This window comes from Alnus glutinosa, chromosome 1 (assembly GCF_958979055.1).
Source record: "Alnus glutinosa chromosome 1, dhAlnGlut1.1, whole genome shotgun sequence".
In the NCBI taxonomy this organism is placed as follows: domain Eukaryota; kingdom Viridiplantae; phylum Streptophyta; class Magnoliopsida; order Fagales; family Betulaceae; genus Alnus; species Alnus glutinosa.
Window position 1 is genome coordinate 18,042,967 of NC_084886.1, and position 15,233 is coordinate 18,058,199.

A 15,233-nucleotide genomic window follows, 5' to 3' on the forward strand; every position below is an offset into this window, starting at 1 on the left:
TTAAAAGTGAAAGAAGCATTTTTATGGAAAATGAGTATTTTAGTAATTTAAGAAACACAATTACAATGCCCACATGAAATATGTAACATTATAATTAAAGGATTTTATACGCTATTACTATATTGAAATAATAATAGGATTAAAAAATAAAAAATGAGTATAGGGTTAAATTGTATGTTTAGTGAATTATACTAATTCACTATTTGCTTGTATTATATATGTATATATTGCAGTGATTATATCTGTGAATGTTTTCCCGAAGCCAAAAGAATTACTGTGAGTATTTTTTATTCACAGAGGATGATATGTGTAGCTTAGTCTTTAGCAATATAGCGATTGCTGTTTTATTTAATTGTATGCGCGATGTTTGACATTTAATATGTGTAACATGTTTTGGTTGAAATTATGTGTAACGCCCCCAAACCGCTATGGGTTAGGTTCGTCACTTTTCTCTTTAAACTGCAAAGATTCGTAAGGTCTGCCAAATATCTTAACTAGTATGCTGATTTAAATAAATAAAAATAATAATGGTTTCAAAATCTCAGAGTTTTTAATAAATGCGGAAACGGTCATTTAATTGTAAAAATACAATAACTGAAAATTATGGGGTAATATAAATGAAATGTCCTAATGCATTCCTAGATCCCATCCCGGCCACCTACGTCTCTCTGTTCATAACCTGAAATCAAAAACAAAATAAGGGGTGAGCACAAAAAAACATGCTCAGTAAGGAATCCTCAACCATAAAACAGTTGAGTTAAATTCTTTTGAAAATCTCCAAAACATTTGTCAAAAACTCACTTTAAATATCTCCCAAAACATTTGTCAAAAACTCCCTTTTTATACACAAGATAATATATATATATATATATTTGAAATAATCATTACTCATAGTATGCCCAATACACTATTACGCCCTGTGTACTTAGGGTTGCGCGGTCGTTGCTGTGACCTTGGGTGAGTAACGCGGTTTACCTGTGGCCACAGGCCCCACCCCCATCAGCTAATTAATTGAAGTGCACTTAGACTGACATAGAGACAGATACCGCTGTCACTAAGCGAACCAGCGGGTGCGCTTCCATCTCGAGCTACGGTACCGAGCTAAATCTTGAAGGGTCTCGAATCTCTGCGGGTCTAGGGCCCAAATAATAGTCTCCTCCACACACGTGCCCTTTTCAAAAATATTTCTCCTTTATATATAACTCAAAGAGTTTTTCTCCCAAAACTTTCTCATTCTTTTCTTGTATATCTTCTCACAAAACTTTCTCATTCTTTACTAGTATATATAGGGCAACGTGTTGGAGGGTTTTTTACTCAAAATCACGATTTCAAGAATATCATTTTTATACTCAAAACTTTCATATCAAAACCAACAAATCATTTATATAAATAAAATAATTTGAAATACCGAATCAAAATAGTTAATCGAAATTTTGCAAATAAAGGAATAATTAAAATAATATAATAATTTGAGAAGGGGTAAAGGGTTCCCTTACTTGGACTTTCCCTTAGCATCGGGATCGAGCTTTTACCAAAATACTTCCTAGCTCACACTTCAAGCCTTAAACCACACAAAACTACACAAATCTCACAATTTTCTCTCTTGGCCTTAGGTGTGTGTGTGAGTGAAGCTTGATGGGTATTGTGTTCCATTTTGGGTTCTATTTATAAGAGAATAAATGGTTAAGATCAAGTAGACACATTTTGATCCAATGGATGGGAATTAACCTTACCTACCTCAATGCACTCAAAAATGCACTCAAAATTACCTACCACAATGCACTCAAAAATGCACTAAAAAATGCACTCAAACTTACCTACCACAATGCACTCAAAAATGCACTCAAACTTACCTACCACAATGCACCCAAAAATGCACTCAAACTTACCTACCATAATGCACTCAACCTTACCTACCAATGCACTCAAATTTACCTATCACAATGCACTCAACTTTAATATATTATTCTAACATTATTATTATTATTATTATTTAACCATTCTCATTGCTAGACCAATTTACTATGCCTAGTTTCTCACTCAAGGAAATTACTATTATCTCAAAGATGGGTTGGGTTTGTAGATAGCAAATGAAATGGGTTGGGTTAAGTTCAAAGATGGCCCAATAATGAATAATGTGAATTTAACATGTGAAATGTGGGTTGGGTTTGTAGATAGCAATTGGAATGGGTTGGGTTAAGTCCAAAGATAGCCCATTAAAGAATAATATGAATTTCCGTCCAGAACAGGGGTCCTATTTTTCACGGATGCTTTCGGGTACCAAATAAAGTCCAAAAATTATGAAATTTGGAGGGTAGCTAGAGGACTTTAAGACGAGCGTCCAGAATTTTGAATCGACCAAAACGGAGTTCGTTTGACCCTGTTTTCGTTATTCCAAAGTTTAAGGTCTGTTTTAAGTTTTTATCAAATTGCAAACAAAATACATATTTATTTTCATAAATAATCATAGTTATTCTTTCTCCTTATAAAAATGTTTTAAAATTAATTTAAACCATTATAATTTATGTCCTAAAAATTTGGGGCGCTACATTCTTCCCCCCTTAACAGAATTTCGTCCCCGAAATTCGTAAACTATAAAGTTTTCTCCAAATAAAGAAACTAATGCATATTTTATACTATCTTGTCATAACTATGACTTCCAATGTAACCATCACTATCCACATCGCTTCCATTTCCATTAGAAAATCCTTAAACGTTATTTCTAAATTCAACTGTTCCTATCCTCAAGTAAGACAGTCTTAATTCTTCAAACCTCAAAAACATAGATCATATCCTAGACACGTAAATCAAATCAATCATAACTATCCTTAATATCATGACAAAGGTATAAAGGCTTAAGATCAGGTCCTACAATATAATCTTTATTTCCTTTATCAACAAAAGTGTGTAAGATAATAACATTCCAAATCTTGTCTCTAATCATAGGTAAACCTCAAATTATAATCAGGCAATATCTTTGCATTCCATTGCAAGATTTAACCTCGAAGTATACATCATTTAATCATCAACGATATACTTAATATCTATTAATGATGCAGAAATTCTAAGATCATCAAGTATGAACATCAAGTCTGTAAATCAGCAAATTTCAATTCAAGACTTAAACCTCAAATAACATAATCATTTTCCTTAATCATATCAACTGATATATAATTGATTCCATTTACCGCCATGTAGTATTTCTCACTTTCCAAAAATCAACTAAGCATCAATATCAGAAATGTATCGAAACCTAGTCTCCACAGTATTATCCCATAAAAATTATTCTGGTCCAAATAAACCTCAAAATGGGATTTAATCATAACATGTTGTTTTCCAACAATAATTGTGCAAATCATATTTCTATAACACCAAAAATTCCTCCAATAACAAAATCATATATTTCTAGTTCCGTAAATTCAGAATTGCCTTAACCTATCATCAAAATCCGTAATCACTGGCTACTATCATAGAATTGATATTAATCTTTTAAACCTCAAACTCATCCCATATAAATCAGATTGGAAATCTTTCTTTAGAATCCCGACAGTTCATCAAAATTTCAATATACTCAAAAGTACTCGAATCAGCCAAAACATATCATATTCATACTTCAAAACATCATCATAATTGAAAATCTAAACTTTATTTAAGAAATCCTCATTACAGGAAAAATTTCTTGTATAACATTTCCTTTGTGCAGATGTTTCCAGATAGTCTTGGTGGAAAGCTTGCTAAATGGAAACATGGAATCCAGGAAGGAAAGTCAAGTCAAGGCAAGTAATCCGGAAAGGATATGAGTGTGGTACTCATATCGTAGTGCTCTCTCTCTTCTGTCATAGATCGCCATCACCGGATTGAAAGTAGATGCCAGAAATGTTTATGGTGATGCGAAGGAAGAGAAAGATACTTCATCTCAGAAGCGTGATCAAGGATAATCTTGCTTCTGGATGATATGATCAAAAATAATCTTGCTTCGATGTTTGTGAATCTGGTTGTGATGCTGCATTTTTCTAACTTTAGGTTTGGAAATTTGGTTATGAAATTTTCATCTTCCCTCTCAGGAAGCGATGAAAGCTCAGACCATAAGAAAAATTTTGGCTCTCAAAGTATGAAGGGTTGAGAGTTCAGAGGTGTGCTTTGCAATGGAGAAGATGAGCGAATTTATAGAGAAAATTTGAGAAGGGTCGATGCAAGTGGTACCGACAGTGGATCGAAAAATCTTCCTACCTTTCTCGAAACGCTCATCCAGCTCATTCTCGGGATGCTCTTCCACATCTGCTAGGCACGAAAAGTGCGGCGCGAAATCCGGAAAAGTCTTGGTGAATTCGGAATTCGAGAAGGTGAAAATGGTGAAAGTTGAAAAAGAAAGAAGTCTCGTGATTCGAGAGCTGTCTGCTAGTGGTAGTGGCAGCTACGCTCAGAATGACGTTTGATTAGACTGCGTCTCGTTCACTGATTAAATCCTCTTTCCTTTCCTTCAGATCTTTCAAACAACAGCCTCATTTCTATCTTTACTCCTTCAGATCATATCTTCATTTCTTAGTCTTTTCCAAAAAAATGGCTTCTTCATCTTCTCAAAATAATTTTGATCTAAATGATGCGCCTGTAGTACCAGAAATTTGGCGTCCCTTGTTCCTATCTCAGAGAGGTCCTCTTCTGACAAATGACTCTGTGATGCTGAATGATGCAGTAGCTGCATCCGTGGCTGAAGGCATCATAACTCCTCGAGATGAAAAGTTGTTGGCGGATAGGACGGATGCTCAAGCCATCAATGACTCTTTGGCTTTCAGTATTCAGGGTGCCTCTTCGGTTTCAAATATGGCTCGGCGTCTCCAAGTCCGGGGAAATGAAGTTCAAACCCTGAAAGCTCAAATTTCGACTTTGCAGCGAATGTATATAGATTTTAGGCGAAGAAATCGGGTTCTTCAACAAGAGAATAAAAAGCTGAAGAAGTTGGTAGATTCGTGTGCGAAAGACTTGGAAAAGAGGTACGCTGACTTGGAGCAGAATTCTAATCGTCTCCAAGAACAATACCAGGATCTCTTGCATGCAGTCCAAGATCTTAGGGTTTTCCGCTCTGAGGCTTAGCCAGGTATTCTATTTGATCTAGCAATTCTTTACTAACAAAATAAATAACTAACTGCAGTACTATGAAATACCTGTAGGTATGAACTCTCCGGGAATGATGCAAAAAGGTCCGATTTGCAAGTCTATGGTTTTTCTTTAAATCCAAAGTGGTTCATCTAGTAAGACAATAATTATTCTCTATGTACTATTCTTATCATCTAATATGTCTGTAATCCTTTGAACTATGGTCTTAAACTCAGTATAATCCTTTTGGTACTATGTTCTTCTTTCTATTTCTGCATAATTACTATCATCCTCAAATTTCAATAGATTAAAATCTTAGTATTACTCCAACTTAGTTATGCAGTCAATCAATACTCAGATCTGCTAATTATAAACTTATCTGCCAAGCAAGGATATCTAAGAGAATCAATGAATCACATGATCAAAATTTTATTTGACTTAAGCTCCATAAAGACCTCAAATATATATAAACTTCTCCAAAGTTCGTCAGATGCATAGGGAAAATAATCTCTCCAAAAATCATTAAATCATTTGATCAACTAATTTCCTCAAATATATATAAATCAGTCATCTCCAAAAATCAATGTGTTATCAACATCTAATAATCAATTATCATATTCCTGTAGCCTAATTTAGGAACAACTTCCTTTTGTCCTTCACATAGCATTACTCACTTTTCTAAAATTCAACTAGGCATCAATATAAGTGGTATATCATAACCTATTCTCCATATATGTTTATTCCTTAGACCTCAAATACGAAAATCACATCAGGAACTTACACTAAGCATCAATCTATAAATCAAGATATGGTTTACCTCAATCATCCTCAAATTGATAACTAGAGCATTTCTCAAACTTAAGATCTTCCGAAAGATTCATCTTATTATGTGGATTATCTTATCCTCTGGAAAACTTCAATAATTCCTCAATATATTCTATCTTCACTAAAGTTATCTGATCACAAAAATATAATTGCTCCAAATATCCTCAATTTACTCGATCAACTTATTCTCTTATATGTCCTTAAAACACATGAATCAGTATCTATAGATTAAGTGTCCATCTCCAAAAGAATACCAGATTCCAGATCATAATATCTTTGTTTACATCCTACAGTAAATCAAGAAATCTCTAAACCTCAATATAATCACCAAGCACATAAAATATCTACGTGATGCTTAATATATTTATTGACTTAATATCCATAAATCTGCCAAGTTATTAAGCATCCGAATTTCTATAAATCTTTATCCTTAAAAGCATTTCATAAATCATGACTATACCTCAAAATATTGTGGTCATCAATACCTAATCATCCAAAACAAGTTGATCTATAACCGATGCAATTCGCTATTCCTCGAGAAAGATTGTACAACTTAACACTTAGTATTGATTCCAACTTAGAGACTTCAACCTTAATAAGATCAATCCTAGGGTTCACAAAGTCAAACTGCTATGATGCAATTCCCTACAGGGGTAGCTACTGCTAGGTCTACTTCTAACTACTCAGACATCAAGTTATAGTCTCGTGAAAAGAGTATGACATAATTGAATGCGTTGTACCAGAGTCAAAGAGTACAGTAACCTGGTGGAATGAAATCAAAAGTGTACCCGTCACTACTTCGTTTGACGCGGCTACATCACCTGGAGTTAGGGTATATACACGTGCAGGCGTAGTATTCCGTTGTTCCCCTGCAATCCTTAGCGAAGTGTTAAAAAAAATAGGGAATGATTCCCTAGCACTGAATACAAAACAAGAAAAGACGGACTCTGCTAGGCCGGAATGTGATTTCCCATTACCCCACTAAGTCTATCTTAATGATCTAGCTCCTAAAGTCTACAGAACCTTATAACCTTTGCTCTGATACCAAAACTGTAACGCCCCCAAACCGCTATGGGTTAGGTTCGTCACTTTTCTCTTTAAACTGCAAAGATTCGTAAGGTCTGCCAAATATCTTAACTAGTATGCTGATTTAAATAAATAAAAATAATAATGGTTTCAAAATCTCAGAGTTTTTAATAAATGCGGAAACGGTCATTTAATTGTAAAAATACAATAACTGAAAATTATGGGGTAATATAAATGAAATGTCCTAATGCATTCCTAGATCCCATCCCGGCCACCTACGTCTCTCTGTTCATAACCTGAAAACAAAAACAAAATAAGGGGTGAGCACAAAAAAACATGCTCAGTAAGGAATCCTCAACCATAAAACAGTTGAGTTAAATTCTTTTGAAAATCTCCAAAACATTTGTCAAAAACTCCCTTTTATAAATCTCCAAAACATTTGTCAAAAACTCACTTTAAATATCTCCCAAAACATTTGTCAAAAACTCCCTTTTTATACACAAGATAATATATATATATATATATTTGAAATAATCATTACTCATAGTATGCCCAATACACTATTACGCCCTGTGTACGTAGGGTTGCGCGGTCGTTGCTGTGACCTTGGGTGAGTAACGCGGTTTACCTGTGGCCACAGGCCCCACCCCCATCAGCTAATTAATTGAAGTGCACTTAGACTGACATAGAGACAGATACCGCTGTCACTAAGCGAACCAGCGGGTGCGCTTCCATCTCGAGCTACGGTACTGAGCTAAATCTTGAAAGGTCTCGAATCTCTGCGGGTCTAGGGCCCAAATAATAGTCTCCTCCACACACGTGCCCTTTTCAAAAATATTTCTCCTTTATATATAACTCAAAGAGTTTTTCTCCCAAAACTTTCTCATTCTTTTCTTGTATATCTTCTCACAAAACTTTCTCATTCTTTACTAGTATATATAGGGCAACGTGTTGGAGGGTTTTTTACTCAAAATCACGATTTCAAGAATATCATTTTTATACTCAAAACTTTCATATCAAAACCAACAAATCATTTATATAAATAAAATAATTTGAAATACCGAATCAAAATAGTTAATCGAAATTTTGCAAATAAAGGAATAATTAAAATAATATAATAATTTGAGAAGGGGTAAAGGGTTCCCTTACTTGGACTTTCCCTTAGCATCGGGATCGAGCTTTTACCAAAATACTTCCTAGCTCACACTTCAAGCCTTAAACCACACAAAACTACACAAATCTCACAATTTTCTCTCTTGGCCTTAGGTGTGTGTGTGAGTGAAGCTTGATGGGTATTGTGTTCCATTTTGGGTTCTATTTATAAGAGAATAAATGGTTAGGATCAAGTAGACACATTTTGATCCAATGGATGGGAATTAACCTTACCTACCTCAATGCACTCAAAAATGCACTCAAAATTACCTACCACAATGCACTCAAAAATGCACTCAAAAATGCACTCAAACTTACCTACCACAATGCACTCAAAAATGCACTCAAACTTACCTACCACAATGCACCCAAAAATGCACTCAAACTTACCTACCATAATGCACTCAACCTTACCTACCACAATGCACTCAAATTTACCTATCACAATGCACTCAACTTTAATATATTATTCTAACATTATTATTATTATTATTATTTAACCATTCTCATTGCTAGACCAATTTACTATGCCTAGTTTCTCACTCAAGGAAATTACTATTATCTCAAAGATGGGTTGGGTTTGTAGATAGCAAATGAAATGGGTTGGGTTAAGTTCAAAGATGGCCCAATAATGAATAATGTGAATTTAACATGTGAAATGTGGGTTGGGTTTGTAGATAGCAATTGGAATGGGTTGGGTTAAGTCCAAAGATAGCCCATTAAAGAATAATATGAATTTCCGTCCAGAACAGGGGTCCTATTTTTCACGGATGCTTTCGGGTACCAAATAAAGTCCAAAAATTATGAAATTTGGAGGGTAGCTAGAGGACTTTAAGACGAGCGTCCAGAATTTTGAATCGACCAAAACGGAGTTCGTTTGACCCTGTTTTCGTTATTCCAAATTTTAAGGTCTGTTTTAAGTTTTTATCAAATTGCAAACAAAATACATATTTATTTTCATAAATAATCATAGTTATTCTTTCTCCTTATAAAAATGTTTTAAAATTAATTTAAACCATTATAATTTATGTCCTAAAAATTTGGGGCGCTACATTATGTATATGATGTTTGCATGAATATACTGTGGTATGATATGATGTAATGTCCAAGAAATTATTTGATGAGTTTATTAGGAATTAAATTAATGTAAGCCCACTTAGTGTGGTAAAATCATACTTGTGGATTTAATTTAGATAAGTGAAGAGAAAATGGTAGAATATTATTAATGGGATTTTAGGATTAAATAAATAAGTCTATTTAATGTAGTAAAATGAAACAAAGTGTTTTATTTTATCCTATGGGCTTTTAAAGGATAGCCCAAGAAAAGAGAATAAGAATGATGTTTTTGAAGCCCAAATCAGGAATTTTCACTAATGCCCTCAAAAATCACTTAAAGTGGGGGGGCATTTTCGGAATTTATGCATAACCCTTATCCTCTCTATGTGGTTCACGACACTCTCTCTCTCTCAAAATCAGATTTTCACTCCTCTTCTCCCTAAAAACGCAGCAGCACTCGGTCTCTCTTCCTTTCCACCAACCCGTGAGCTCCTCTCCCTCTCAACTCTCATCTCTTCTTCACACAAGCTCGGATTAGCATGGGAATGGGCTGAGCTCGTGTGAAGGACAAAGAGTAACGGTTTCATGGGCTGAAAACAGTAGGTAATTTCTCAAATCCTCTTGCTCATCATTCTCTTTCACATGGGTTAAGGTTTGAGCAATGAATTACACACCTTAAATTAGCTAAAGCAGCACGTATGAGTGATTATAAAGGCTGATTTGGTAGATTTAAATTCTGGAATTTCTCACTTTTCTTTCCCCATTCACGTGAAGCTTGAGCTTGGATCATGGGTCTTGCTTCCAAGTGAAAGTCCCATCATCTACAAGACTAAAGTAGTGATTATCAACTTCAAAGGGGTTTAATATACCGATTATTCTAAGATAAATTCGTAATCCCTAATTTTGTCTAAGTTAGGTCAATTTTTGGGTGTTAGACTAAATCCCTAAAATTAGCTTGGGGTTTTTATATATAGTGAATTCCTATACATAATTTTAGCCATGGGTTGTTGAATTAAAGGATTAAGACTCCAATTTTGTTAATGGTTGAAGTATGGGCATAAACCCTAAATTTGTTAGAATTGTTGAAATCTTAGAGTTTAATTTTGTCTGTGTTTTTGGATTGAATCCGAAAATGGGTATGGATTTTATGGGATTTGATTTAGATGAAAATTTAGGGTTTATGGTATTTTTTGGAGTGATGGCCTAATGGTGTTTTTATCATGGGGTTTTGTTTCTTGTAGCTTTCATGGTTGATTATGTTAGTTGATTTTGGTTGTGGATTTTGAATTAGGAATTTTGGAGATATGATTTTGAGTTTACTCATGTTGCTAACCAAATTAGAAATGGTTTTTAAAGGTGGGATTTCCTATCTTGGCCATGCGATGTTTTAGGTATTTATATTTGGTATGTGTAATAGTGATAGAGATGATTTTGATGGGTATTTTGATGAAAACCTTAAATTTGGTTTGTATTTGTAAATGGGATAATTATGTTAGTTTATGACTATTTGTTAGGGATTAAGTTTGTTTATGTTCTAGGGTTGATGTTAGCTTAATTGGAGATGAACTTTGAGGGTTTGGTGTGGAGATACCGAATTGGTATTCTTGGAAGTTTGGTTTTAGGCTTTTGATAATTGTTAATGTCTTAGCCATTGATTGAGGTTGGTTTTAGAACTCATGCATATGGTGACCTTATATGTGAGTTGAAATGAGAGGTTTGTGGTGTTGTATTGATGGACTTAGTGTGGTGGAAGAGTCTCGGAGAAGTTGGTTTTGGTTATGTGACGGAGTTTTGAATTATGTCCTAAAAGGAGTTGAGTTAGTTATTATGTTGTAAGTGGTTAAATGAACAAGATAATGCTAATATAAATTAAGGAGTAAAGTCAACATAGAGTAAGTGAGCAAATAAAATATATTAACATAAAGAATGAATAAACCCATGAGTAGGTAAAGTAATTATATAAATGGATTATGGATTCAGGCTAATATAATTGAAGACATTAAGATAATCTTTAAGTATAAGTCACTAAAGTTCTAGGTTGGAAAGACTTAATGGATTAGCCTAAAGTGTTGTATGTGTATATCTATATATGTATACGTGTACATGTACATGTATATGACTAAAATGTATATATATTGTTAACTTAGTGAAGGAATTACAAACTATAGAAAATGGTTAACAATCATAGGGTGATACAACAATGATGGGCTTGTTTGTCAAGGAACAATACATTACAGTACTATTCATGTACTTTTTTTTCTCATTTTTTTTATATTTTTCACTACTAATCAACATCAAAACATTCCCACTTTTTTCACTTTTTTATATCACATCAATAATTTTTTATTACTATTCAAATAAAAGAATTCACTACAGTACAAAACTTTTTCACTTTTTTATACAAAATCTTTTTATTTTATATCACATCATCACTTTTTACTAATTTCAAAAACTAACAACCCACTACTCTGTTCTGTTCTGTTCTATACATGTCTTTGCCAAACAAGCCCGATATGTAAACCAACAAAAATAGTAAACACACCTTTATGCTTAATAAGCAAGATATAATAAGAACCTATAACCAATGACTAATCTAATAATAGCTTAAGATATCTAGATAGCTTTCAAAGCGAGTGACGTGACGTGTGAGCATGTGGGTAGCTTTTGTGTCATAGAGTATAGAGTTCTATAGCATAGTCTAATGTTACCAATGTTTGCAGGATCATGTTCGGATTGGAGACTTTAAGTGGTTCTCCAATGTAGAGTCCAAGTGACTAGAGTCCAAGGAGTGTTCGAGTTGGAGTCCAATGCAGCCAAGGTGGGTATTCCACTCACTGAGAAAATATATATTTTTATATGTATTGGATTGATAAAAATATATATATTGTTTATGAAACCGAACCAACCATATGATGAAATGTATATGCTTTGAGATGATTTATTAGTTTCGATTATGTTTAAACTATATCAATGATGTTTAAGAGATAGTGCAAGAGTGAAAAGTATTAAATATATTTAAAGTCTTAAGTTCTGCGGTTGAGATTTAAATTATGCAAATTGTTTGAGAACATGTCATGTTGAAACTATGTAGATTTTATAAAGAAACTAAGTTTTGAATGATTTCAAAGTGTTGGATAAAATGTTGGATTTGTTTAGTTTTAAAAGGACGTGATTTAACAACTGCATGATTTCAGCGTGACACAGTAGTGAAATATATACTGGTCAAGCACGGAACATAGAGCATGTAGTATAGAGCATACATACCAGCAGTATCAGTATATCAGCAGCATAACAGTATCAACAGCATATCAGTATCAGCAGCATAACAGTATCAGCAGCATACCAGTATCAGCAGCATATCAGTATCAGCAGCATTATTAGCCCCAGTTCATGCATAACATATATAGCATTGTTTTGTGAGAGATACTTTTATGCTATGAGTAGTTTTACTAGACGTATTGGTATGCATAAGAGTCTTCATGAAAAAGATCTTATGTATATTTCTATCGGATAGTCATATGTTAAGATCATACATTGAACTTGAAAGTACATGGATACATGATTGCCCGGGTGCGAGTAATGGCATGTCTATGAGTAGAAAGGTTGACTATTCTTGTTCTTCAGGAAAGACGTGTTAGCATGATTGAGTTTAGCTCTAGTGCTCTCATGATCTACTGACGTTCAAGGCACGAAGCTGAAATACGATTAGAGATGATGTTGCGAGTGTTTTGTTGACGGATGTTGTCCTAGTATGGAAGAGTAAGATGCCATGTTCCTTGCTTATGACCTATGTGTATGCGTGATATCTGTGATGGAGTGATCGTATGCACATATGTCTGAGCGACCGATGAAAATTATTATTATAGAGGGGTCTATATGTAGAAACTTTCAAGGAGGGATGACTGGAACTTCTACATATGTTCATAGCTATATAGTATGTTTCAAATGTCTTCTGAATAGTCGGTGTTTGCTGCATTAGCTATTGGTAAATTGTGGCTAATATAGTGCTCGCATGACTAAAAATAAAATAAGGGTTGGTTCTTTGTGAAAACTCATTTAGTCTTATACCACCGAGGTCTTAGTATGTTTCATGCTAAGGCGGTGAACTCATTCTTTCACCTATGCGGTTGTGGATACCACCACAACCGTGTAAATGGTGTTTCTTTGGCTGCAGGTACTTCAGTATAGTTGATGGGTTGGTAGCAGTGTACTTGGGATATTATGACTGAAGCTCGCCGCGACAGTTGTAATTGTCGGACCACGGGTTGTCTACTATTTTATAGGTTAGGTATGGCTTGTGACGTTTGTGTCACTTATTCTTTGTTAAGCCATTATTGTTATGTAATGATTGTGTTAATAAAGACTCAAACAGATAGACGTTAAATGGCTTAATGTTGTAATTAAGTTGTGATAGATGTATAAGTTGTAATTTTCGCTATTCAGATTTATGTTTTCCGTTGCATAGATAGATATATGTTATACTCTGATTATCAGGTACATGTTATGGGGCATGTGCCATATGTTGGCTGAGCGACACGTAGTCGTGCCACTGCGATGACTCGTTTTATGTTTGTATATAAAAAAAAAAAAAAACGGGTCATGAGTCTGTTAATAAAATGACTGGAGGTTTAGGTACCAAGGCGTAAATGGATTGAGTAGACCAACTGATGAACTGAGGTTTAGGTATCAATGCATCAAAACACTGATAAGACCGACGGATAAACCAAATGTTGAAGGAGAAATAGTGAGATAAGGTAAGTAAGTAGATTTATGGCTCTGGCATTGGAAGTATGGTTCCGGTAATGAGGTTATGGCTCCAGCAAAGGTGGTATGGCTCCAATATAGGAAGTATGGTTCCAATAAAGGAGGTATGATTCCACTAAAAGAGGTATGGCTTAGTATTTAGTGGTAACATATGGCACTAATAATGTGATAAGTAGAGATATGACTTTAGTAAAGAGTTAAAGTAAAAGAACGAGCATGATTGTATGTGGATATAACTGTCATCATTTGGATGCATTGTATATTGTTAGATAAATTAGTGTGTCACTATGTGGTTAAGGACCGTTGACTCACTCGACCACAGCATGAGATTGTGGTATTAACCACAATCACATGCGAGTTTTTGCAAGAATGAAGGGAGCAGCTGCTAGGTTGATTAAGGAAGAGACCTTTAGTTTGTATTAGAATAATATATGGTTGTGTAATATTAGTGCTGCCTGTGGCACGTATGTTATTATTTTGGAATGTAATTATTGTATTAGAACGAAATGTTATTATTTTATATATTGAGGTTTTTTTTCAGTTGGCTCTGATGTGTCATTGTAAAGAAAAAAATATATTTTTGGTGCCAATTATTTAACTCTGATGACGTTGTAATGATACGTGAAAATTAAAATTTTCACTTACACATTTTTGTAAAAAGCGGGTCGTTACAGTAAGTGTCACAAAATTATTTCATTTACTCAGTAAACATCATAAACATTCTACAAACTAAATTTTCTTTTTAAAAACAAAAAAAAAAAAAAAAAAAAATTGGTTATTAGATGAAATTCCCCATTTTTTCAATATGTTTTCACCTGATAAAACATCTGCAAAATAACTTAATCGAAAACAAAATCATATGGACAAAATACTATCATTAGATTGCTAACAAATACCTTCAAACAATGTTTCAACTAATTCCAAAACAAAACCATATATATTACAACTTTATATATGCTATTGAAAAAACCATTCAAAATAAACAAACACCTAAAGCCAATGTACATATATCATTGCTTCAATTCCTTAACTATAAAAAACCTAAAAAAAAAAAAAAAAAACCAAAACATCATATTATTCTACTTGATGTCCTGTTGTGTATCAACCTTGTTCTGCACTAATGAAATTCAACAGCTGTTCTGAATCCTACAGTCAGGGAAAAAATAAATGTTAGGGTCATCCATATGGTAGTCAAATAAATCAATATGAGTCAAAACAATATATACTAAGTGAAAATAGGGAAAACAATATTCAAAAGCACTTAAAATTAACTAGAATCTTACCTAATGATACAAACATGAAACACCAAAGTGAGT

The 15,233-nt window shown here is 33.9% G+C and overlaps 2 long non-coding RNA genes across 2 annotated transcripts; one reads left to right on the forward strand and one right to left on the reverse strand.

Moving 5' to 3' along the window:
• Nucleotides 1-486: 486 nt before the first annotated feature.
• Nucleotides 487-1,528, reverse strand: LOC133858670 (uncharacterized). The gene is made up of 2 exons (XR_009898549.1): nucleotides 1,497-1,528; nucleotides 487-679 (listed from the first exon to the last, which is right to left on the reverse strand). It is a non-coding gene; the product is annotated as an uncharacterized LOC133858670 (long non-coding RNA).
• Nucleotides 1,529-9,576: 8,048 nt separating this feature from the next.
• LOC133863140 (uncharacterized) lies at nucleotides 9,577-12,049 on the forward strand. The gene is made up of 2 exons (XR_009899369.1): nucleotides 9,577-9,756; nucleotides 11,874-12,049. It is a non-coding gene; the product is annotated as an uncharacterized LOC133863140 (long non-coding RNA).
• The last annotated feature ends 3,184 nt before the right edge of the window (nucleotides 12,050-15,233 follow it).